At 42.5% G+C, this 23281-nt stretch overlaps 1 protein-coding gene across 4 annotated transcripts in view; it reads right to left on the reverse strand.

The window, feature by feature from the left end:
* The window catches only part of LOC105480390 (microtubule associated protein 4), a 230273-nt gene that overhangs the window by 198923 nt on the left and 8069 nt on the right, over positions 1 to 23281 (reverse strand). The window contains exon 2 of one of the 4 annotated variants that reach the window (XM_071091597.1): positions 18911 to 18996. The exons of the other annotated variants lie outside the window; for them this stretch is intronic. The gene's annotated coding sequence lies outside the window, so the exon portion shown is untranslated. The remainder of the gene's footprint in view (positions 1 to 18910; positions 18997 to 23281) is intronic. 4 annotated transcript variants of the gene reach the window in all.

The raw sequence follows: 23281 nt of genomic DNA on the forward strand, positions 1-23281 counted from the left end.
GAAGTAGCCAGGCATGGTGGCGGGTGCCTGTAATCCTAGCTACTCCGGAGGCTGAGGCAGGAGAATCACTTGAACCTGAGAGACAGAGTTTGCAGTGAGCCGAGATCATGCCACTGCACACCAGCCTGGGCAACAGTGTTAAGACTCCATCCCAGCCGGGCGCGATGGCTCAAGCCTGTAATCCCAGCACTTTGGGAGGCCGAGACGGGCGGATCACGAGGTCAGGAGATCGAGACCATCCTGGCTAACATGGTGAAATCCCGTCTCTACTAAAAAATACAAAAAAAAAAAAAAAACTAGTCAGGCGAGGTGGTGGGCGCCTGTAGTCCCAGCTACTTGGGAGGCTGAGGCAGGTGAATGGCATAAACCCGGGAGGCGGAGCTTGCAGTGAGCTGAGATCCGGCAACTGCACCCCAGCCTGGGCAACAGAGCGAGACTCCATCTCAACAACAACAAAAAAAAGACTCCATCTCAAAAAACAAATTAGCTGGGCATGGTGGCGGACTCCTGCAATCCCAGCTACTCATGAAGCTGAGGCACGAGAATCACTTGAACCCAGAAAGCAGAGGTTGCAGTGAGCCAAGATCACACCACTGCACTCTAGCCTGGGCGACAAAGCAAGACCTCTGTCTCCCAAAAAAAAAAAAGAAAAGCCCCAACAAAAGTCAGCCTTCTTTAGCTAAAAGACCAAGAAAGTGGCAGTCTAGCAAGACAGAAAAGTTTTAGACAATAACCAATCTACTCCAGCCAAACACCAAGAAAATACTGTGGCTTAAAACCTACCCGTTCTAGTAAAGGCCAAGTGGGGAGCCTAGATTTCCAAACTCTCAAAGCTGTAATTAGGCACTCAACACCCCTTCCAAGGTGAAGACAGAGAAAGCTAAGTAGGGTAGCCAGGAATTTCATCCCTGCAGACCAGTAACAAGGTCAGTGGGGACCCCGTGGGGAACCTGGGCCTCCACCATAGTATATCAATACAAACTGCAGTTTCTTTAAAAAGTAAGCATGTGACTACCATATGGCCTAGCAACTGTACTCCTAGGCAAACTGCCAAACTATTTTTCAGAGTGGCTGTACCACTTTACTGTTAACTGTTTCAATGTCAGTAGTACCCTGGTTGTGATATTGTACCGTGATTCTGGAAGAAATTTCTACCAGGGGAAACTGGGTAAAGGGTACAAGGGATTTCTCTGTATTACTGTTTCTTACAATTGAATGTAAATCTATAATTATCTCAAAATTAAAAACTTATTTTTAAAAACTGTGTTTAAAAACTAAATTTAAAAATTGACAAAATACTAAATATTTAGACTTAAGGCTGAACTATGAGTTATATATCATTATATCCCAAGCACCTACACCAAAGCCTAGAACATATTAGACCATAAATATTGAATTAGATTGAACATACAATCAGCACTTCAAAAATATAAGATGCTTACAAACTTAACAGTTCCATTTCATTGGCTGTAAATCAAGTAACAATACCTTAAAACAAGTGCAAAAAGGTTACCTTTAAGAAAATACAAAAGTATTCTGGAATCTTTTCAAAGAAAACAATGACTCAGTCCTAGACTACAATGACTTAGATATTACCTCATTATTTTAGCCAATTTATTGTAGGAAGAGAGGGAGGGAGGCCAGCAAGACAGTAGGCTAGCCTATGAGGCTTAAAAAGTACCATGTATATAATTTAAAAATTAGCATATAGTATGGATTCTTTAGAACCCAGGTAGCACACATAAATACTACACATACCAAACCCATTTGCAAAGGTGTTTTAAACCAAAAGTCTTACTCTACTTGTCCAAGTTTCATCGGTATTTCTGATTTTCACTAGGCCTGGCTGAATAGGATTATGTCTTATCTTTTAGAGTAACTATCAGAACTGGTGATTATCTCCATCATCTATGAACACAATCCTTTTCATTTGATAAAACTGGCATTTGGTAACAAGGAAGTATCTTATTTTACCAGAAAGACCCAAGTAATTAATTAATTAAAGAAAAAAATGTATTCAGGGATCTTTATTGTTGCTTTGGTTTGCTGGTTTTCTAAAACCAATAAAACAATTGTCTTTTCCTGCATAAACACCTGATTTGAAAATCTAGATACAATATTATTTTATTTTATTTATTTTTGAGACAAGGTCTCGCTCTGTCACCCAGGTTGGAGTGCAACGGCACGATCTCGGCTCACCGCAACCTCCACCTCCAGGGTTCAAGCAATTCTCCCTGCCTCAGCCTCTGAGTAGCTGGGATTACAGGCGTGCACCACCATGCCTGGCTAATTTTTGTATTTTTAGTAGAGATGGGTTTCATCATGTTGGGCAGGCTGGTCTTGAACTCCTGACCTCTGGTGATCTGCCCGCCTCAACCTCCCAAAGTGCTGGAATTACAGGCATGAGCCACCGTGTCTGGCATTACAATATTATTTTAAACAGCCTTCATCATTAAGCAATGAAAGTGCAAGTAGAGTCAGCAGTCAGTAAAAAGATTTTGTGACTGAATAATTCAAGTACAGAATTAACAGCCAAAACTACATGAACTGAACAGATAATGACAAAAACCCAATCAGGGCCAGGCACAGTGGCTCACACCTTAATCCCAACACTTTAGGAGGCCAAGGTGGGCAGATTGCCTGAGCTCAGGGGTTCAAGATCACCCTGGGCGACATGGTGAAACCTCGTTTCTACTAAAATACAAAAAATTAGCCATGCATATGGTGGCAGGCACCTGTAGTCCCAGCTACTTGGGAGGCTGAGGCATGAGAATTGCCTGAGCCTGGGAGGCGGAGTTTACAGTGAGCCGAGATCGCGCCACTGCACTCCAGCTTGGGCAACAGAGCAAGACTCCATCTCAAAAAAAAAAAAAAAAGACCCACTCAGGATAGCAACATTACAATAATGGCAAGCCACATTTACTTTGATCCTTTATGGCCCATATGAACACATGATATCTTAACTATTTGAGAATTCAACTTTTGGTCCAGGCACAGAGGCTCACAACTGTAATCCTTGCATTTTAGAAGGCTGAGCCTGTAATCCTAGCACTTTGGGATGGTGAGGCAGGCGGACTGCCTGAGCTCAGGAGTTCGAGACCACCCTGGGGGCAATATAGTGAAACCCCATCTCTACTAAAACACAAAAAATTAGCCAGCTTGGTGATACACAGCTGTAATCCCAGCTACTCAGGAGGCTGAGGCAGCAGAATTGCTTGAACCTGGAAGGTGGAGGTTGCAGTGAGCTAAGATTGTGCCACTGCACTCCGGCCTGGGCCACAGAGCAAGACTCTGTCTCAAAAAAAAAAAAAAAACAACTTTTGAACATCTCTCTCTTAAACCTCTGGCCTTTAAAATCCCAATCATATCACATTTAATACACATGGGTTATTAAATGGGTCCAGGAATTGTTGGTCTGCAGTAGAACTCTGCAACAAACAATAAACAGTGCAACAAACAATAAACAGTTTCATCACCAAAAGGTACCCGGATGTAATCTCAACGAGTAAAACCTCAGTCACTCATATATCACTGACATATTTCCTTTGGACCATGATATAACACAAGGCAACTCATTTTGTTGATCATTCTCAGCCACTATGAAGTTTATCACTTATGCCTGTAAATGGTACATGGTCATGAACTGCTATAGAATAAAGTCCAAGAGAACCCATCAAAACTGTGGAAGATTAAAAAAGATGGAACATTAAAAAAAAATTGATGGATCATTAAAAAAAAAAATGGATCATAGACCTAAATGTAAGAAAACTATAAAACTCCTAGAAGATAACAGAAGAAAATCTAGGTGACTTAGGGTTTGGCAATGACTTCTTAGATACAACCCCAAAAACATGATGTAGGAAAGAAAAAACTGATAAGCTGGACTCTATTGAAGTTAAAAGTTCTGATCTGCAAAATACACTGCTAAGAGAATAGAAACACAACAGACTGGGAGAAAATATTTGCAAAACATGTATCTGATAAAGAACTGGTATCCAAAATATACAAAGAGGCCAGGTGCAGTGGCTAATAAAATCCCAGCAATTTGGGAGTCCAAGGTGGGTGGATCACAGGAGCCCAGGAGTTCCAGACCAGCCTGGGCAAGTGTCGAAACGCTGTCTTTACCAAAAAAAAAAAAAAAACAAAAAACAAAAAACACATTTAGCCAGTCTTATAACCCAATCTCAAAATAAATAAAAAATTAAAAATGAAACAAAATATACAAAGAACTATTTTATTTATTTATTTACTTTTTTGAGATGGAGTCTCCCTCTGTCGCCCAGGCTGGAGGGCAGTGGCGCGATCTCGGCTCACTGCAAGCTCCGTCTCCCAGGTTCACACCATTCTCCTCCTCAGCCTCCCAAGTAGCTGGGACTAGAGACGCTGGCAAATACGCCCGACTAATTTTTTTGTATTTTTAGTAGAGATGGGGTTTTACCGCATTAGCCAGGATGGTTTCGATCTCCTGACCTCGGGATCCGCCCGCCTCGGCCTCCCAAAGTACTGGCATTACAGGCGTGAGCTACCGCACCGGGCCACAAAGAACTCTTAAAACTTAATATGAAAATGAACAACATGGCCAGGGGCGGTGGTTTACACCTGTAATCCCAGCACTTTGGGAAGCCGAGGCAGGCGGATCACCTGAGGTCGGGAGTTAGAGACCAGCCTGCCAACATGGAGAAACCCCATCTCTACTAAAAATACAAAAATTAGCCAGGCATGGTGGCACATGCCTATAATCCCAGCTACTCGGGAGGCTGAGGCAGGAGAATCACTTGAACCTGGGAGGCAGAGGTTGTGGTGAGCCAAGATCGTGCCATTGCACTCCAGCCTGGGCAACAAGAACAAAACTCCGTCTCAAAAAAAAAAAGAAAAAAGAAAATGAGCAACCCAATTTTAAAAATAGGGAAAGATCTGAACAGGCACTTCACCAAAGACACACCAATGGCAAATAAGCATATGAAAAGATGTTCAATAACATATGTCATCAGAGAATTGCCAATTAAGACAATAATTGTGACAACTGTGGTTAAAAGAAATCATTAATAAGAAAAAAAGACTTCAAATTCATTTAAAAAAAAAAAAAAAGTTTATCCCTATTAGAATGGCCAAAATCCAAAGCACACCACCAATGCTGGCAAGGATGTCAAACAATAGGAAATCTCATTCATTGCTAGTGGAAATGCAAAATGGTACAGCCAGCAAGGTGAACTGCAATCACCTATGGTCCCAGCTACTCAGGAGGCTAAGCCAAGAGGATTGCTTGAGTCCAGGAGATGAGCCTAGCCTGAACAACACAGCGAGACCTGTGTTTTTTTAAAAAAAAAAAAAAGGCCGGGCGCGGTGGCTCAAGCCTGTAATCCCAGCACTTTGGGAGGCCGAGGCGGGCGGATCACGAGGTCAGGAGATCGAGACCATCCTGGCTAACACGGTGAAACCCCGTCTCTACTAAAAATACAAAAAGAAATTAGCTGGGCGTGGTGGCGGGCGCCTGTAGTCCCAGCTACTCCGGAGGCTGAGGCAGGAGAATGGCGTGAACCCGGGAGGCGGAGCTTGCAGTGAGCCGAGATCACGCCACTGCACTCCAGTCTGGGCGACAGAGCGAGACTCCGTCTCAAAAAAAAAAAAAAAAAAAAAAAAAAAAAAGTTATACCCAGTTTGGGAGGTTCTTACAAAACTAAACATACTTTCTCACCACACAATCCAGCAACTGCACTCCTTGGTATTTACCCAAAGATGAAAACTCATGTCCACACAAAAACCTGCACGTGGACATTTATTCACAAATGCCAAAACTTGGACCAACCAGGATGCCTTTAGTAGGTGAATGCATAAGCAAATTGTAGTGTACCCAGACAATGGAACACTATCCAGCAATAAAAAGCAATGAGCCATCAAGTCACAAAAAGACATTGAGAAACCTCAAATGCATATTGCTAGGTGACAAAAAGCCAATCTGAAAGGCTATATACTATATAATTCTAATGATATGACATTCTGAAAAAGGCAAAACTATGAAGACAGAAAGATATTAGTGGTTACAGCAGTTGAGGGGAAGAAGTAGGGATAAATAGGTGGAGTACAGGGCATTTTTAGGGCAGTGAAACTATTCCATATACATATCATTATAAAACCACCTTTGCAAAAATTATAACTGAGACAATTATTACAGTGAAAGAGATCTGATCTAACCAACTCCATCCTGCTTCTAACTTCCAAGCTGTCCTTGTTCATTGCTAGACTTGGGCTGAACTAACTTTGGGAGGAACTTAGTTTACAGTTTAGGTTAGTTTTCCCAAAACAAACCCCCTTCCTGGTTGGGGACTGGACTGCCTTTGCAGGACTAACAAATTCTAACAAGATTACAAATTATGGTTTAAGAGTCATGCAGCTAGAGGCTGCAGGATTCTAAACCTCCCTAAATTACTCCTGGGGATAACATCATTATTGCAAAACCCAAGATTGTGCTTGAGATATTTTGCAGACCCTATACTCAATGGATTAGCTGAGATATTTTGCAGACCCTATACGCAATGGATTAGCTGGCACCAACCAGATTGATTTAAACTGGCTCATCTTGTCTTGTGGCCCCCACCCAGGAACTGACTCAGCACAAGAGGACAGATTCAACTACTTATGATTTCATCTCCAACCCAATCAATCAGAACTCCTGACTCACTGGTCCCCTACCCACAAAATTATCTTTAAAAACTCCAATTCACAAATTCTCAGAGAGACTAATTTAAGTAAAAATAAAACTCCAGTCTCCCACACAGCCAGTTCTGCTTGAATTACTCTTTCTCTACTGCAATTCCCGTCTTGATAAATCGGCTCTGTTGAGGCAGTGGGCAAGGTGAACCTGTTGGGCGGTTACAATTATACAGTCAAGCATCACATAACAACGGGAATACATTCTAAGAAATGTGTTAGGTGATTTCATCATTGTGCAACCGTCATAGAGTGTACTTACACAAACCTAGCTGGTATAGCCTACTACACATCTAGGCTATATAGTACAATTTGTTGCTCCTAGGATACAAACCTGTACAGCATGTAACTACTGAATACTGCAGGCAGTTGTAACACAATGGTAAGCATCTGTGTATCTAAACATATCTAAAGACAGAGAAAAACTAATGTGTTATGCCAAGAGTTACATCACTAGGCAATGAAAAATTTTCAACTCCACTATATAGAAAGTACCTGTCTCTACAAAAAAAGAAAAAAAATGCCAGCCTTGCTAGTGTGCACGTGTAGTCCCATCTACTTTGAACCCAGAAGTTCCAGGCTGCAAGGAGTTATGATCATGCCACTGCACTCCAGCTTGGGTAACAAAGCAAGACCCTGTCTCTTTAAAAAAAAAAAAAAAAAAAAAAAAGTCTATTAACTTTAAAAAAGAACCTCTGCACAATGGAATGATCTTCATTCTTTTTTTTTTTTTTTTTTTTTTTTTGAGACGGAGTCTTGCTCTGCCGCCCAGGTTGGAGTACAGTGGCCGGATCTCAGCTCACTGCAAGCTCCGCCTCCCAGGTTTATGCCATTCTCCTGCCTCAGTCTCCCGAGTAGCTGGGACTACAGGCGCCCGCCACCTCGCCCGGCTAGTTTTTTGTATTTTTAGTAGAGACGGGGTTTCACCGTGTTAGCCAGGATGGTCTCGATCTCCTGACCTCGTGATCCGCCCGTCTCGGCCTCCCAAAGTGCTGGGATTACAGGCTTGAGCCACCGCGCCCGGCCATCTTCATTCTTTATATACTACTGTACCACCTCATAACCATGACTAACATTACTAATACCACTCACATCTCAAACATAACAATCTAACTCCTTACAACTTAAAGTGTCATCTGTATACCAACAGGATTAGCATCATCTTATAGATCAGAAATGCAAAATCTTGGGTCCCACACTAAACCTTCAGAATCAGAATCTGCCTTATAACAAGATCATCTGATTTGTATGCACACTAAAATCTGTGAAGTCCTAATCTAAAGCTTTTGATTCAAAGGCCACACAAGGCAAGGGGGACAGAAATCAAGGCCCTGGGCCCTCCCAAAGTTAAGCCTTATAAGACACCCCACCATATACCTCTCCAATCTAAACCAAGCCCCAAATTTTTCACTATCCCTAGTGGACTATATAGAAGCCTGTTTTGGTGTTGAGCAAATCAAAAGAATAAAAACTTTCTGAGAAATCATAGCCACAGAGCAACTGCTGTATGCACTGACATCTTAGTTTCTCATAATCTGGATAAGCCAATGACTGTCAAGTCATGCAGTTTGAGGAAATCAAAAACTAGTGATGCCACAGAATACCTGACAGATATTAACACCAAGGCTAACTTCTCAAGCAACAATGTAAGCCAGAAGATAATGGAATGATAAGTTCAAGGCTGGACAGGGTGGCTCACGCCTGTAATCCCAGCACTTTGGGAGGCTGAGGTGGGAGGATTGCTTGAGTTCAGGAGTTCGAGACAAGCATGGGCAACATAGTAAGACCCCCATCTCTACAAAAAGAAGAAAAAAGAAACAATAAATTCAATAAACTGAAAGAAAATAAATACAATACTAATAAACATACATATAAACATACAATACTATGCCCCCCAAAAAGTAGTTTTCAAGTATGAGAGAAAATATATACCTATATGGTATATCCACAGAAGTTTTCTGGGGACAGGGTCTTTGCTGGGTTAGATTCTCAAAGGGATATACATTTAATGAAATTAAGAACTACTTATTTACAAAAGCATTAAAGATCATTCAACTTAACTACCTCCTCAGTATCTCTAAATACCCTGGCTCTGTTTTTGTTTGTTTGTTTGTTTGTTTGTTTTGAGACGGAGTCTCGCTCTGTCGCCCAGGCTGGAGTGCAGTGGCCAGATCTCAGCTCACTGCAAGCTCCGCCTCCCGGGTTCATGCCATTCTCCTGCCTCAGCCTCCCGAGTAGCTGGGACTACAGGGGCCTGCCACCTCGCCCGGCTAATTTTTGTATTTTTTAGTAGAGACGGGGTTTCACCGTGTTAGCCAGGATGGTCTTGATCTCCTGACCTCGTGATCCGCCCGTCTCGGCCTCCCAAAGTGCTGGGATTACCGGCTTGAGCCACCGCGCCCGGCTCTGGCTCTGTTTTAACATAAGTTAAACTCAGTATCTTACTTTAACATGAGGAAACTCACCATCTTATAAGAAAGTTACATTCCGTTTTTCTCTTTAACTTCTACTTGATGGTCCTCGTTCTTTTGTCAAAGCAACAAAACACTAAATCTAATGCCTCTTCCACTTGCCAGATCTTTGATATACAGTTAGCCCTCCAAAGCCACAGGTTCCATTCACATCCTCGGATTCAGCCATCACATAAATATTTTTTTAATTTAATTTAATTTAATTTTTCTTTTTTTGAGACCGTTTCACTCTGCCTCCCAGGCTGGAGTGCAGAGGCGCAATCTCCGCTCACTGCAACCTCTGCTTCCTGGGTTCAAGTGATTCTCATGCCTGAGCCTCCTAAGTAGCTGGGATTAGAGGCATGCGCCAAGTATACTGCAAGACATGCACAGGTACATCAGTTTACGTATGGGACCTTAACATCCTCAGATTTTCTTATCCGCAGGAGCTCTGAGAACCAATCTCCCATGAATACCGAGGACAACTGTATTTGAAAATAACTGTCCCCACCTCTTTATTCTCTAAATGAAACATCTGTAATTCCTTAAATAATGTCTCAAAAAATTTAATTACTCCATCACCAGCCAGACTGTTTTATTCTGGAAAGACTCTACCCATGCTCTGAAAATGTGCCTCTTAAAACTGAACACTCTCATTTTATAGTAGAGGGGGAAAAAAACCTCAACACAATACTAAAGGTCTGGAATATCATGCTCCCCTATATTTTCTTTTTTTTTTTTTTTTTGGTGTGATTGCACCAAGCTGGATTGCAGTGGTGCAATCATGGCTTACTGCAGCCTCTATCTGCTGGGCTCAAGCAGTTCTCCCATCTGAGCCTCCCAGAGTAGCTGGGACTACAGGCACATGCCACGGCACCCAGCTAATTTTTAAATTTTTTGTAGAGACAGGGGTTTCAGTTTCTTATGTTTAAAAATATAGCGGCGGTCTGGGCATTTATGCTTCTGACTGCCTGAATAATACCACCTCCCCATTACTGTCTCAAAGTTAACAAGAGAGCCTTTTTTTTTTTTTTTTCCCAGACAGGGTCTCACTCTGTCACTCAGGCTGGAGTGCAGTGACGCAATCTCAGCTCACCGCAACCTCTGCTTCCCAGGTTCAAGTGATTCTTCTGCCTTAGCCTCCCGAGTAGCTGGGATTACAGGCATGCGCCACCATGGCTGGCTGGCTGATTTCTGTATTTTTAGTATAGACAGGGTTTTGCCCCGTTGGCCAGGCTGGTTTCGAACTCCTGGCCTCAAGCAATCCACTTGCCTTGGCCTCCCAAAGTGCTGGGATTACAGGTGTGAGTCACTGCAACCGGCCCAGAGAAGCATTAAAAAAAAAAAAAAAAAAAACTGTTTTAAATAATATTTAAGGACCAGATGTGATGGCTCATACCTGTAATCCCAGCACTTTGGGAGACCGAGGTAGGCAGATCATTGAGCTCAGGAGTTCAAGACTAGCCTGAGCAACATGGTAAAACCCCATCTCTACAAAAAATACAAAAATTAGCCAGACGCCAGACGTAGTGGCACACACCCGTAATCCCGGCTACTCAGGAGGCTGAGGTGGATCATTTGAGCCCAGGAGGCAGAGGTTGCAGGGAGCTGAGATTGTGCCACTGCAATCCAACCTGGATAACAGAGCAAGATTCTGTCTCAAAAAAAAAAAGGAATATTTAAGTAATAAACATCCAGCTCTACTAATTAAAAACTAATGAAGATTAACTGAATCCTTGATTGTGAGTCAATTCAACAAAGCACCATGAACTCCTTAAGGCATTTATTTTATTTATTTATATTTTAGAGGTAGGATCTCACTGTGTTGTCCAGGTTGTACTTGAACTCCAAGGCTCAAGTGAGTCTCTTGCCTCTGCTTCTCGAGAAGCTGGGACTAGTGAGGCATGGTGGCTCACGCCTATAATCCCAGCACTTTGGGAGGCCAAGGTGGGCAGATCACAAGATCAGGAGTTCGAGACCAGCCTGGAGAACATGGTGAAACCCTGTCTGTACTAAAAATACAAAAAATTAGCCAGGTGTGGTGGCAGGCACCTGTAATCTCAGCTACTTGGGAAGCAGAGGCAGGAGAATCGCTTGAACCCAGTAGGTGGAGGTGGCAGTGAACCGAGATCATGTCACTACACTCCCAGCCTGGACAACAGAGCGTCCATCTCAAAGAAGCTGGGACTACGGGCACAGTTCACCATGCTAGGCTCCTAAGACATTTATTTAAACCCACTTAGTCATTCATACCTAAGCACAATAAGTATAGCATTTACAGTGTGTATCATGACACTTTTAATAATAAAGTCAGTGTTTTAAAGTCAGTGTATACTGTTTCTTCTATTTTACTTTTTAAAAAATAACCTACAGCACTTACCAGAGTGTATACACCTAGAAGGTATATAAATACCTGTGGTATTAAATTGAACACAGTAGAAAGAATGCTAGAGATTAAAGTTCAAATTCTGACTCAGCTACAACTTAGTAAATGACCTTAGGAGAAGGCAGAATTATTCTGGGCCTCAAAGTGGTTCCAATAAGTCCATGAGTTTTGTATTTCACAGCCAATCTGCCATCTATATAATCCAATGAAACTTAAAGGAAATGTAATTTTCATTGAAAACATCAATGCATCACTAATTCCATATACACAAAAATTATTTTTTGATTTGTATCACTAGATAATATCTTACTAGCATTCTGAAGGTCACCCATTCCAGTCACAAAGCCCTTAATTCTCACAACCTTGATTTTATAAATAAGAAAAGAGATAGACTGATCTGCCCTAGACCTCATAACTATTACATGGTACAGATGAAACCTGAACCTTGGTCTTTTGACACTCAGTCCAGTGCTATTACTGCCATAATATAGTTGCCTGTCACTGATAATTGCAAAGTTTGTTAATTTGGGCAAGTCTACCTTAGACTCTTAGACAACACACTGTTGAAAGGCATCCCACCTCTGACTGATGAAACAGGCTGACTGGTTTGCCTCTGAAGCATCTCAGCAAGTCTCAGCTATACTGAGCACACAAAGTTATTCAGAATATCCTTCAAACATTTCTTTTGTGTCTATTATTGTTATCTTACTTCAGCTTCATAAAGAACAACTGTCTGGGCAGCCACTGACACTCTTAAAATATACCCAGCCCAAGAGAACTTGCTAAAATGGAACATACTAAATTGGCTGAGTACTAAAGCAACTGGCTATATCAGAGAACCTCATTCTTGGTGACCCAAACTTACCTTTAATTATCAGATATACGACCATGCAATACTGATGTTATTGTTTTAAGAAAATCAGATGTGATTAAAACAGTGAGATTATCCCTTTTTTAACCTATTAAACTAGCAATATTAATGAAAAAAAATTGTTTGAGACAGGGTCTCACCCCATTACCCAGGACAGAATGCAGTGGCATGATCATAGCTCACTGTAACCTCAAACTCCTGGGCTCAAGTAAGCCTCCTGCCTTAGCCTGCTGAGTAGCTGCGACTACAGACACCACCATGGCCAGATAAATTTTTTTAGCTTTTTTTTTTTTTTTAAGAGATGGGTCTTGCTATGTTGGCCAGGATGGTCCTTTTTTTTTTTCTCCCTCCTTGGGAGCTACTTAACCAGGCTTGTTTTGAACTCCTGATCTCAAGTGATCCTCCCACCTCAGCCTCCCAAGGTGCTGGGATTACAAGCGTGAGTCACCATGCCCAATCATGTTTCCTTTTATCCTTTTTCTTCTTGTTCTTCACAGAGACCTCTTCTTCTACCACTACTACTTTTTCTTCTTCCCTATCTTCTTCAATTTTAATTTTACTCTTGGCCTTTTTTGCTTTCTTTTCAGTAATTTCATTTTCTTTACCTGTTCTACTTAGAGTTTTTAAAAATTTTTTACTTTTTGTACAAATGGGTCTTGAAACTCCTGGCCTCAAGCAATCCTCCCATCCTTGGTATCCGAAGTGCTGGGATTACAGGTGTAAGCCACTGCACCTGGCCCTATTTTGTGGTTTTTTTTTTTTAGAACAGATTGGAAGTGTGAACCCACCAGAGAATCCATTCTTTTAAAAAATCATTTTAATATTTTCTGATTAAAAGGGAACTGTGGGCCAGGTGTGGTGGCTCACACATGTAATCTCAGCACTTTGGGAGGCAGAGGCAGGAGGATCACTTGAGGCCAGGAGTTAAAAGACCAGCCTAGGCAACATAGTGAGATCTCGTCTCTACAGAAAAAAAAAAAAAAAAAAAGCAAAAAATTAGCCGGGTCCATGTGGTGGTGAGTGCCTGTAGTCCTATCTACTTGGTAGGCTAAGGCGGGAGGATCACTGGAGCCTGGGAGGTCGAGGCTACAGGAAGCAGTGATCACACCACTGTACTCCAGCCTGTGTGACAGAGTGAGACCTTGTGTCAAAAAAATAAATAAAATTAAGTAAAGGGGAACTACCCCTTTTTGAAGTACAGTGTGCTTTTAAAAAGCATTTCTGCATGTCTGGTAATAAAAGGCAGACAGAAATATAACAAGCAAATGGGTCAGATACTGCCTTTTAACAGCAAATGGTTTGTTACCCCCATGTCTCTGTAACTTAGCAAGTAAGAGGGAAAGGAAAATAAGTAAGCTTGAGTTTATTCAAGAAGAAATCTGAGGGCCAGGCACGGTGGCTCATAGCTGTAATCCTAGAACTATGGGAGGCCAAGATGGGCAGATCGCTTGAGCTCAGGAGTTCGAGACCAGCCTGGGCAACATGGTGAAACCCTGTCTCTACAAAAAAAAATACCAAAAAAATCAGCCGGGTGTGGTGGCACATGCCTGTGGTCCCAGATACCCATAAGGCTGAAGTTGGGAGGATCACCTGAAACCAGGTCAAGGCTGCAACAAGCCATGATGCCAAACCACACTCCAGAGCCTGGGCAAGGGACTGAGACTCCCACCTCAAGTAAAAAAGAAAAGAGAAAGAAAAAATCTGAACATAGAATTAACAATGAACATAGCCAATCATTACGATAAATACTTCTAAATTCATGAAAAAAGTAGCTGGGCGCGGTGGCTCACACCTGTAACCCCAGCATTTTGGGAAGCCAAGGCAGGTAGATCACTAGAGGTCAGGAGCTTGAGACTGGCTGGGCTAATGTGGTGAAATTCCATTAGCAGGCTGTGGTGGTGCATGCCTGTAGTCTCAGATACTCGGGAGGCTAAAGCAGGAGAAGTGCTTGAACCCAGGAGACAGAGGTTGCAGCGAGCCAAGATCGTGCCACTTCACTCCAGCCTGGGCAACAGAGTTAGACTCGGTCTCAAAAAATAAAAAATAAAAATAAATAAATTCATGAGGCCAGGCGCAGTGGCTCACGTCTGTAACCCTAGTACTTTGGGAGGCCCAGGCAGGTGGATCGTCTGAGGTCAGGAGTTCAAGACCATCCTGGCTACTAAAAATACAAAACTTAGCCAGGCATGGTGGCAGGTGCCTATAATTTCAGCTACTCGGGAGGCTGATAACAGAAGAATCGCTTGAACCCAGGAGATGGAGGCTGCAGTAAGCCGAGACTGTGCCACTTCACTCCAGCCTGGGCAAAAGAGCGAAACTCCATCTCAAAAATAATAACAACAGTACTAACAATAAATTTGGCCGGGTACGCTGGCTCATGCCTGTAATCCCAGCACTTTGGGAGGCCGAGGTGGGCAGATCGCTTGAGATCAGGCGTTCAAGACCAACCTGGCCAACATGACAAAACTGCGTCTCTACAAAAAATACAAAAATTAGCTGGGTGTGGCAGCGTGTGCCTGTAGTCCCAGCTATTCGGGAGGGTGAGACAGGAGAACCACTTGAACCCAGGAGACCGAGGTTGCAGTGAGCTGAGATCACGCCATTGCACTCCAGCCTGGGCAACAGAGTGACACTCTGTCTCAAAAAAAAATTAAATAAAACTATTTCATTAATGAGGCCAGAACACATTTCCCTAGGGAAATAATATATAAAATCAAATTAATGTTCCTATCCTTAAACACCTAACTTTATGATCCTTAGTATTCTGAGTTCCAGAAACAAAGGACAATTAGGGGCAAGAGGTATAGAAGAGCAGAGACAAACGTGAGAATTGCCTTTCCTGGACCTCAGGAAGCATTTTATAATAGGTAAAAATAGTTTTACAATGCCCCACTTCCTTTCTGTGCCATTTTCCAAGTCATTAGTAGCATTATGCTCCCCTAAGTCACACTACTATAGCACCTGACTGCAGCATAAATTGAACATACATTTGCCAGTAGAGAAAGAGAAACAAGAAATGAAGTACAATCTCTGACTTCAAGGGATTCTCAGTCCAGTGGCAAGATATATTTAATTTTAGGCCAAGTGCGGTGGCTCATGCCTGTAATCCCAGCACTTTGGGAGGCTGAGGCTGGTGGATCACTTGAGGTCAGGAGTTAGAGACGAGCCTGGCCAACATGGTGAAACCCTGTCTACTAAAAACACTAAAATTAGCTGGGCATGGTGGCACATGCCTGTAATCCCACCTACTCAGGAGGCTGAGGCAGGAGAATGGCTTGAACCTGGGAAGTAGAGGTTGCAGTGAGCAGAGATTGTGCCACTGCACTCCAGACTGGGCAACAGAGAGACTCCATCTCAAAAAATAATAATAATTTAAAAACAATATGGAAATCCAAAAGAATATACACATACACACACACACACACACACACACACAAGCACTCACAACTAGCATTAGTAAACAAGTTCAGCAGGGCGCAGTGGCTCATGCCCATAATCCCAGCACTTTGGGAAGCTGGGGCGGGCGGGATCACCTGAGGTCGGGAGTTCGAGACCAGCCTGACTAGGATGGAGAAACCCCATCTCTATTAAAAATACAAAATTAGCCAGGCATGGTGGCACATGCCTGTAATTCCAGCTACTCGGAAGGCTGAGGCAGGAGAATTGCTTGAACCCAGGAGGCGGAGGTTGCAGAGAGCTGAGATCGTGCCATTGCACTCCAGTCTGGGCGACAAGAGTGAAACTCCATCTCAAAAAAAAAGAAGAAGAAAAAAAAGTTCAGCAAGGCCACAGAATACCAGATCTATAAAAATGTTATATTTCTATATTACCAGCAATCAACAACACAAAATGAAATAAGAAAATAATTCCATTTTCAATAGTATCAAAACAACGAAATACTCAGGAATAAATTTAAAATAAAAAACTTGTACACTAAAAACTACAAAATATATTTTATATATACACACACACAGGTTTTTTTTTTGGGTTTTTTTGTTTGTTTTTTCTTTTTCTTTTTTTTTTTTTTTTTTTGAGACAGAGGCTCGCGCTCTGTTGCCCAAGCTGGACTGCAATGGCAGGATCACAGATCAACTTCCTGGGCTCAAGGGATCCTCCCACCTCATCCTCACCCTGATGAGTAGCTAGGACTACAGGCGCAAGCCACCACACCCAGCTTGTGTGTGTGTGTGTGTGTGTGTGTGTGTGTGTGTGTGTGTGTGTGTGTGTTTAGAGATGGGGTCTCAGCCACCACACCCAGCTTGTGTGTGTGTGTGTGTGTGTGTGTGTGTGTGTGTGTGTGTGTGTGTGTGTGTGTGTGTGTGTGTGTGTGTGTTTAGAGATGGGGTCTCACTATGTCAGCCAGACTGGTCTCAAACTCCTGGGCTCAAGCAATCCTCTCACCTCAGCCTCCCAAAGGGCTGGGATTACAGGTGTAAGCCACCACCACACTCAGCCTACAAAATATTCTTGAAATAAATTAAAGACATAAACAAATGGAAAGGCATCCCACGTTCATGAAGTGGAAGATCTAACATTGTTAAGATGGCAACACTCTCTAAATTGATCTACAGATTCAAGGCATTCCCTATCAAAATTCCAACTGCCTTTTCTGCAAAAGTTGCCAAGTTGATCCTAAAGCTCAAACGGAAATGCCAAGGATCCAGAATAGCCAAAACAATCTTTATAAGAACAAAATTAGAAAACTCACACTTCCTAATTTCAAAACATATTACAAAAGTACATTAATCAAGACAGCATATTTATGCAGATAGTAGTACCACAGGGTGAAAATAAAAGAAAGAAAGCATGGTGGTACTGGCATAGACATACACCAATGGAATAGAATTGAAAGTCCAGGCCGGGCACGGTGGCTCACACCTGTAATCCCAATACTTTGGGAGGCCGAGGCGGGTGGATCACTTGAGGTCAGGAGTTCAAGACCAGTCTGGCCAAAATAGTGAAACCCTGTCTCTACTAAAAATAACAAAAATTAGCTGGGTGTGGTGGCACACACCTGTAATCCCAGCCACTCGGGAGGCTGAGACAGGAGAATTGCTTGAACCTGGAAGGCAGAGGTTGCAGTGAATCGAGATGATGCCACTGCACTCCAGCCTGGGCAACGGAGCAAGTCCCTGTCTCAAAAAAGAAAGTCCAGAAATAAGCCCATACCTTTAGGGTCAATTGACTCAAAACATGGATGCTAAGATAATACACAATTCAATGAAAAAAGAAAAGTCTTTTCAATAACTGGTTCAAGGACAACTAGATATCCACACACCAAAAAGAAAAAGAAAAAGATTTTGGGCCGGGTGCAGTGGTTCACGTCTGTAATCCCAGCACTTTGGGAGGCTAAGGCGAGTGAATCACCTGAGGTCAGGAGTTCGAGACCAGCCTGGCCAACATGGTGAAACCTCAGTCTCTACAAAAAATACAAAAATTAGCTGGGCGTGGTGGCGGATGCCTGTAATTCCAGCTACTCAGGAGGCTGAGGCAGAAGAATCACTTGAACCTGGGAGGTGGAGGTTGCAGTGAGCCAAGATCACGTCATTGCACTTCAGCCTGGGCAACAGAGCGAAACTCCATCTCAAAAGAAGAAAAAGAAAAAGATTTTGGACTCCTACCTCACACATCATGTATAAAAATTAACTTGAAATTGATTTTTTGGCCGGGCGCGGCGGCTCAAGCCTGTAATCCCAGCACTTTGGGAGGCCGAGACGGGCGGATCACGAGGTCAGGAGATCGAGACCATCCTGGCTAACACAGTGAAACCCCGTCTCTACTAAAAATACAAAAACTTAGCCGGGCGAGGTGGCAGGCGCCTGTAGTCCCAGCTACTCGGGAGGCTGAGGCAGGAGAATGGCGTAAACCCGGGAGGCGGAGCTTGCAGTGAGCTGAGATCCGGCCACTGCACTCCAGCCTGGGTGACAGAGCGAGACTCTGTCTCACAAAAAAAAAAAAAAAAAAAAAAAAAGAAATGATTTTTTAAAAAACTAAATATAACAGCTAAAACTGTAAAATTCTTTAAAGAAACAAATTACAACTACATTCCCAGCATTTTGCAAGGCAAGGGAAGTGGATCACTTGAGTCCAGGAGTTTGAGATCAGCCTGCACAACACAGTAAGACCACATCTCGGCCGGGCACGTGGCTCACGCCTGTAATCCTAGCACTTTGGGAGGCCAAGGTGGGCAGATCACAAGGTCAAGAAATTGAGACCATTTTGGCTAACATGGTGAAACCCTGTCTCTACTAAAAACACACAAAAAAATTAGCCGGGCATGGTGGCGGGCCTCTGTAGTCCCAGCTACTCGGGAGGCTGAGGCAGGAGAATGGCATGAACCCGGGAGGTGGAGCTTACAGTGAGCAGAGATCAGGCCACTGCGCTCCAGCCCGGGCAACAGAGCGAGACTCTGGCTTTAAAAAAAAAAAAAATTACATCTCTACAAAAAATAAACCAAAATTTGCCAAGCATCATGGTGCACGCCTGGAGTCCTACCTACTCAGGAGGCTGAGGTGGGAGGATAGCTTGAGTCTGAGAGGTGGAGGCTGCAGTAAGCAAAGATCGTGTCACTGCACTCCAGCCTGGAAAACAGAGAGACCCTGTCTCAGAAAGAAGAAAGAACGAACGAATGAAAGCACGAACAAAAGAACAAACGAAAGAAAGAGAGAGAGAAATGTTTATCACCTTAAATTAGACAACAGCTTCTTAGATGTGACACCTATAGCACAGGAAACCAAGAAAAAACTAGATAAACTGGACTTCATCAAAATTTAAAACTTTTGTGTTTCAAAAGATACTATCAGCCAGGCATGGTGGCTCACACCTGTAATCCCAGCACTTTGGGAGGCCAAGCAAGAGGATTGCTTCAGTCCAGGAGTTCAAGACTAGCCTGGGCAACATAAGGAGACCCCCATCTCTAATTAAAATTGTTTTTTTAATTATCCAAGTGTGGTGGCACACATCTACAATGCCAGCTACCCAGGAGGCTGAAGTGGGAGAACACCTAAGCCCTGGAGGTCAAGGCTGCAATGAATCATGATCACACCACTGCACTCCAGCCTGAGTGACAGAGCAAGATCTTTCTCAAAAAACAAAAAAAAAAAAAAAGAAAAAAATAATTTTCAGGTTTTAATTTTTTTTTTTTTTAATAGAGACAGGGTCTCACCATATTGCCCCACGCTGGTCTTGAATTGCTGGGCTCAAGCGATCCACCTTCCTCGGACCCCCAAAGTGCTAGGATTACAGGCGTGAGCCACCACGTCTGGTGATAAATAATTTTTTAAAAGGTTAAACACAATTAACATACAACTAAGCAATTCGCCTTCTAGGTATTTACACAAAAATAAATGTCCATACAAAAACATATCTGAATCTTCACAGAGCATTATTCATAATAGCTAAAAAAATGCAACCCAAATGTTCATCAATGGATGAATGGACAAACAAAATGCAGTATATCCATGCAACGTAATATTATTCAGCCATAAAAATGAATGAAATGATACATGCTACAACATGGATGAACCTAAAAGCATTATGCTAAATGAAAGAAGCCAACACAAAAAGGCCATTTATTGTATGATTCCATTTATATGGAATGTCCAGAATAGAGACAGGAAAATGATTAGTGGTTGCCAGAGGCTGGGTGAATGAAGGTAATGGAAGAGACTGCTAATGGGTATGAGGTTTCTTTTGGGGGTAATGAAAATGTCCTGGACTTAGATAATGGTGGTAGTTGCACAATATTGTGAATACACCAAAAACCACTGAATTCTATGATTTTGTTTTGTTTTGTTTTGTTTTGTTTTGACAAGGTCTGGCTCTGTGGCCCAGGCTAGAGTGCACGATCATGGCTCACTGCAACCTCAAATTCTTGGGCTCAAGTGAATGATCCTCCCACCTCAGCCTCCCAAGAGTCTGGCACTACAGGTGTGCACCACCATGCCTGGCTAATTTTTTTTTTTTTTTTTTTTTTTTTTAGTACAGACAGGGTTGCCATGCTATGTTGCTCATGCTGATCTCAAACTCCTGGGCTCAAGCAATCCTCCCACCTCAGCCTCCCAAAGTGCTGGGATTACAGGCATGAGCTACCACACCTACTCCAAATTGTATGCTTTAAAATGGTGAGTTTTATGATATGTGAATTACTTGTCAACTTTTTTAGATGCGGAATGACATACGCCCAAAGATATATATTGGGGAAAACACCAAAGAAGAGTAGGGTAGAAAGTGGCCATGAATGACCTTCTAAACGTGAAACTTGAGCTGATGTGTAGAGAAGTAAGCCTGTAAATCTGCCTTATTCCCCACTTTCTCTGCTCCCAATCCTTCCTAAACTCAGAAATCACTTGTCACCCAAAGCAACACACTCACTGTCCAAATTCAAATTATTTCAATAAAAATATGTTCTTCCCATAAGAAAATGACTGAGAGCTCTCCAGAGTCCTACTAGTGGATTTCTACTCCTATAAGAGAAAGTGGCCTAACCCAAATTAATTATATGCTGAGCATCCCAGATCCAAAAATCTCAAACCTGGGCGGGGTATAGTGGCTCAAGCATGTAATCCCTAGCACGTTAGGAGGCTGAGGTGAAAAGACCGCTTGAACCTAGGAGTTTGAGACCAGCCTAGGCAACATGGTGAAATGCTGTCTCTATAAAAATACAAAAATTAGCTGGGCATGGTGGCACATGCCTATAGTCCCAGCTACTCAAGAGGCTGAGGCAGGAGGATCCCCTGAGCCCAGAAGCTCAAGGCTGAAGTGAGCTGTGATTGTGCCACTCTACTCTGACAACAGAGCGAGACCCTGTCTCAAAACACAAATACACAAAAATCCAAAATCTGAAATGCTCCAAAATCTAAAACTTTTTGATGTCAAAGGAAATGCTCACTAGAGGATTTTGGAATATTTGTATATTACAGACATTCCAAAATCCAAAAAATCCAAAATATGAACAATTCTGGTCTCATATATCAAATAATGGATACTCAACCTGTATCTGACAAAGAATTTCAAGGCTGGAGCTGGGTGCGATAGCTCAGGCCTATAATCCCAGCACTTTGGGAGGCCAAGGTGGGCAGATCACTTCAGGTCAGGAGTTCGAGAAGAGCCTGGTCAACATGGCAAAACCCCATCTCTACCAAAAATACAAAAATTATCTGGGGTCTAGTGGTGCACACCTGTACTCCCAATTACTTGGGAGGCCGAGGCGGGAGGATCACTTGAACCCAGGAAGCGGAGGTTGTAGTGAGCCGAGATCACACCACTGCACTCCAGCCTAAGCGACAGAGCGAGACTCCATCTCAAAAAGAAGAAGAAGAAAAAGATCTATAACTAAATTTGTTGTAAGTTTGTCTTCTAACAATAGTAAAAGGCTTAGAAAGCACATTTCACGAGAGGTAGCTGGGGGAAAAGCTACTAGCGTGGAAAAGAAAAAAGTGGGACAAAATAACTGTCATTGAATAGGTGCAAAGTTGAGATTAGAGCTACCAGGAATAACTGTAGACAGAAAAATTAGGACCACTGAAGAGAAACTGCAGGGAGGCAGATCTACAATCATTATCAGGAAAATATTTCTAAAATGACAAATCTGCAAACTTGGAATTGGTAGCAACCAGCTGTGAAGTCCTTATCTTGGGAAATACCTGCATAGAGAACCCAGGAATCACCTATTATGTGAAACACCTGTCTAGATTATCTGTAAATCTCTTCTATGATTCTACGAGGAGGAAGAAGTCCAGAAAAAGAATTGTTCTTGCTCTCAATACTGCTAAAAGTATTTTTTTAAAAAAGCTAAATACCAGGAACTTCTTTAATTAAAAGGAACAATCCCATCAAGAAGACAAAGGTTGATTTGTTAGTCAAGATAATGAGACTACTTTCCTTAGGATCAAGTATAGCACTGGCAGTGAGAATAGGTCATTTGGTCAGGCACAGTGGCTCACACCTATAATCCCAGAACTTTGGGAAGCCAAGGTAGAAGGATTGCTTGAGGCCAGGAATTCAAGACCAGCCTGAGCAACATAGCAAGACTCTGTCCCTTAAAAAAGAAATAAATAAAAAATAAATAATCGATTCTAGATAAAATCACTCACTTTCTGTTTGGCCAAAGGTAAATGACTTCATCTCTCTACCTGAGCTGAAAAACAGTAATTTAAAATACCAATATTATAGGAGTATAATTTAAATTAGTTAATAACTGCAAAATGCTTTGGAAATTTACTTTATATGACAATTAAGACTGTATTTTTTACTTCATACATATACTAGAGTTGAAAAAATCAGCATGTGTTATTCATTAAATCAGCCAAATTTCTCACTGTCAGAGAAAGAAGTTAAGCAAGGAAGAGAATACTAGAATGAACTCTGTGGTGCTGGATTAGCATCAGAAATATCAGTATAAACTCATGTTTATATTTATATACAGAGAGAAGTAAACAAAGATATGTATGGGTCAGTATACATACATATTATTTCCTAACTATCCCCTGAGAGGGCCTAAAAGTAGTGATACCCTAGCAGTGATGAGTACATCAAGCTCATTTAGAAACCAGATACTGGTTTCTGGCCGGGCACGGTGGCTCACGCCTGTAATCCCAGCACTTTGGGAGGCCGAGATGGGCGGATCACAAGGTCAGGAGATCGACCATCCTGGCTAACACGGTGAAACCCCGTCTCTACTAAAAATACAAAAATTAGCCGGGCGCGGTGGCGGGTGCCTGTAGTCCCAGCCACACAGGAGGCTGAGGTAGGAGAATGGCGTGAACCCGAGAGGCAGAGCTTGCAGTGAGTGGAGATTGCACCACCGCACTCCAGCCTGGGCGACAGAGCAAGACTCCGTCTCAAAAAAAAAAAAAAAAAAAAAAA

This window comes from Macaca nemestrina, chromosome 2 (assembly GCF_043159975.1).
Source record: "Macaca nemestrina isolate mMacNem1 chromosome 2, mMacNem.hap1, whole genome shotgun sequence".
NCBI classification, from domain to species: Eukaryota; Metazoa; Chordata; class Mammalia; order Primates; family Cercopithecidae; genus Macaca; species Macaca nemestrina.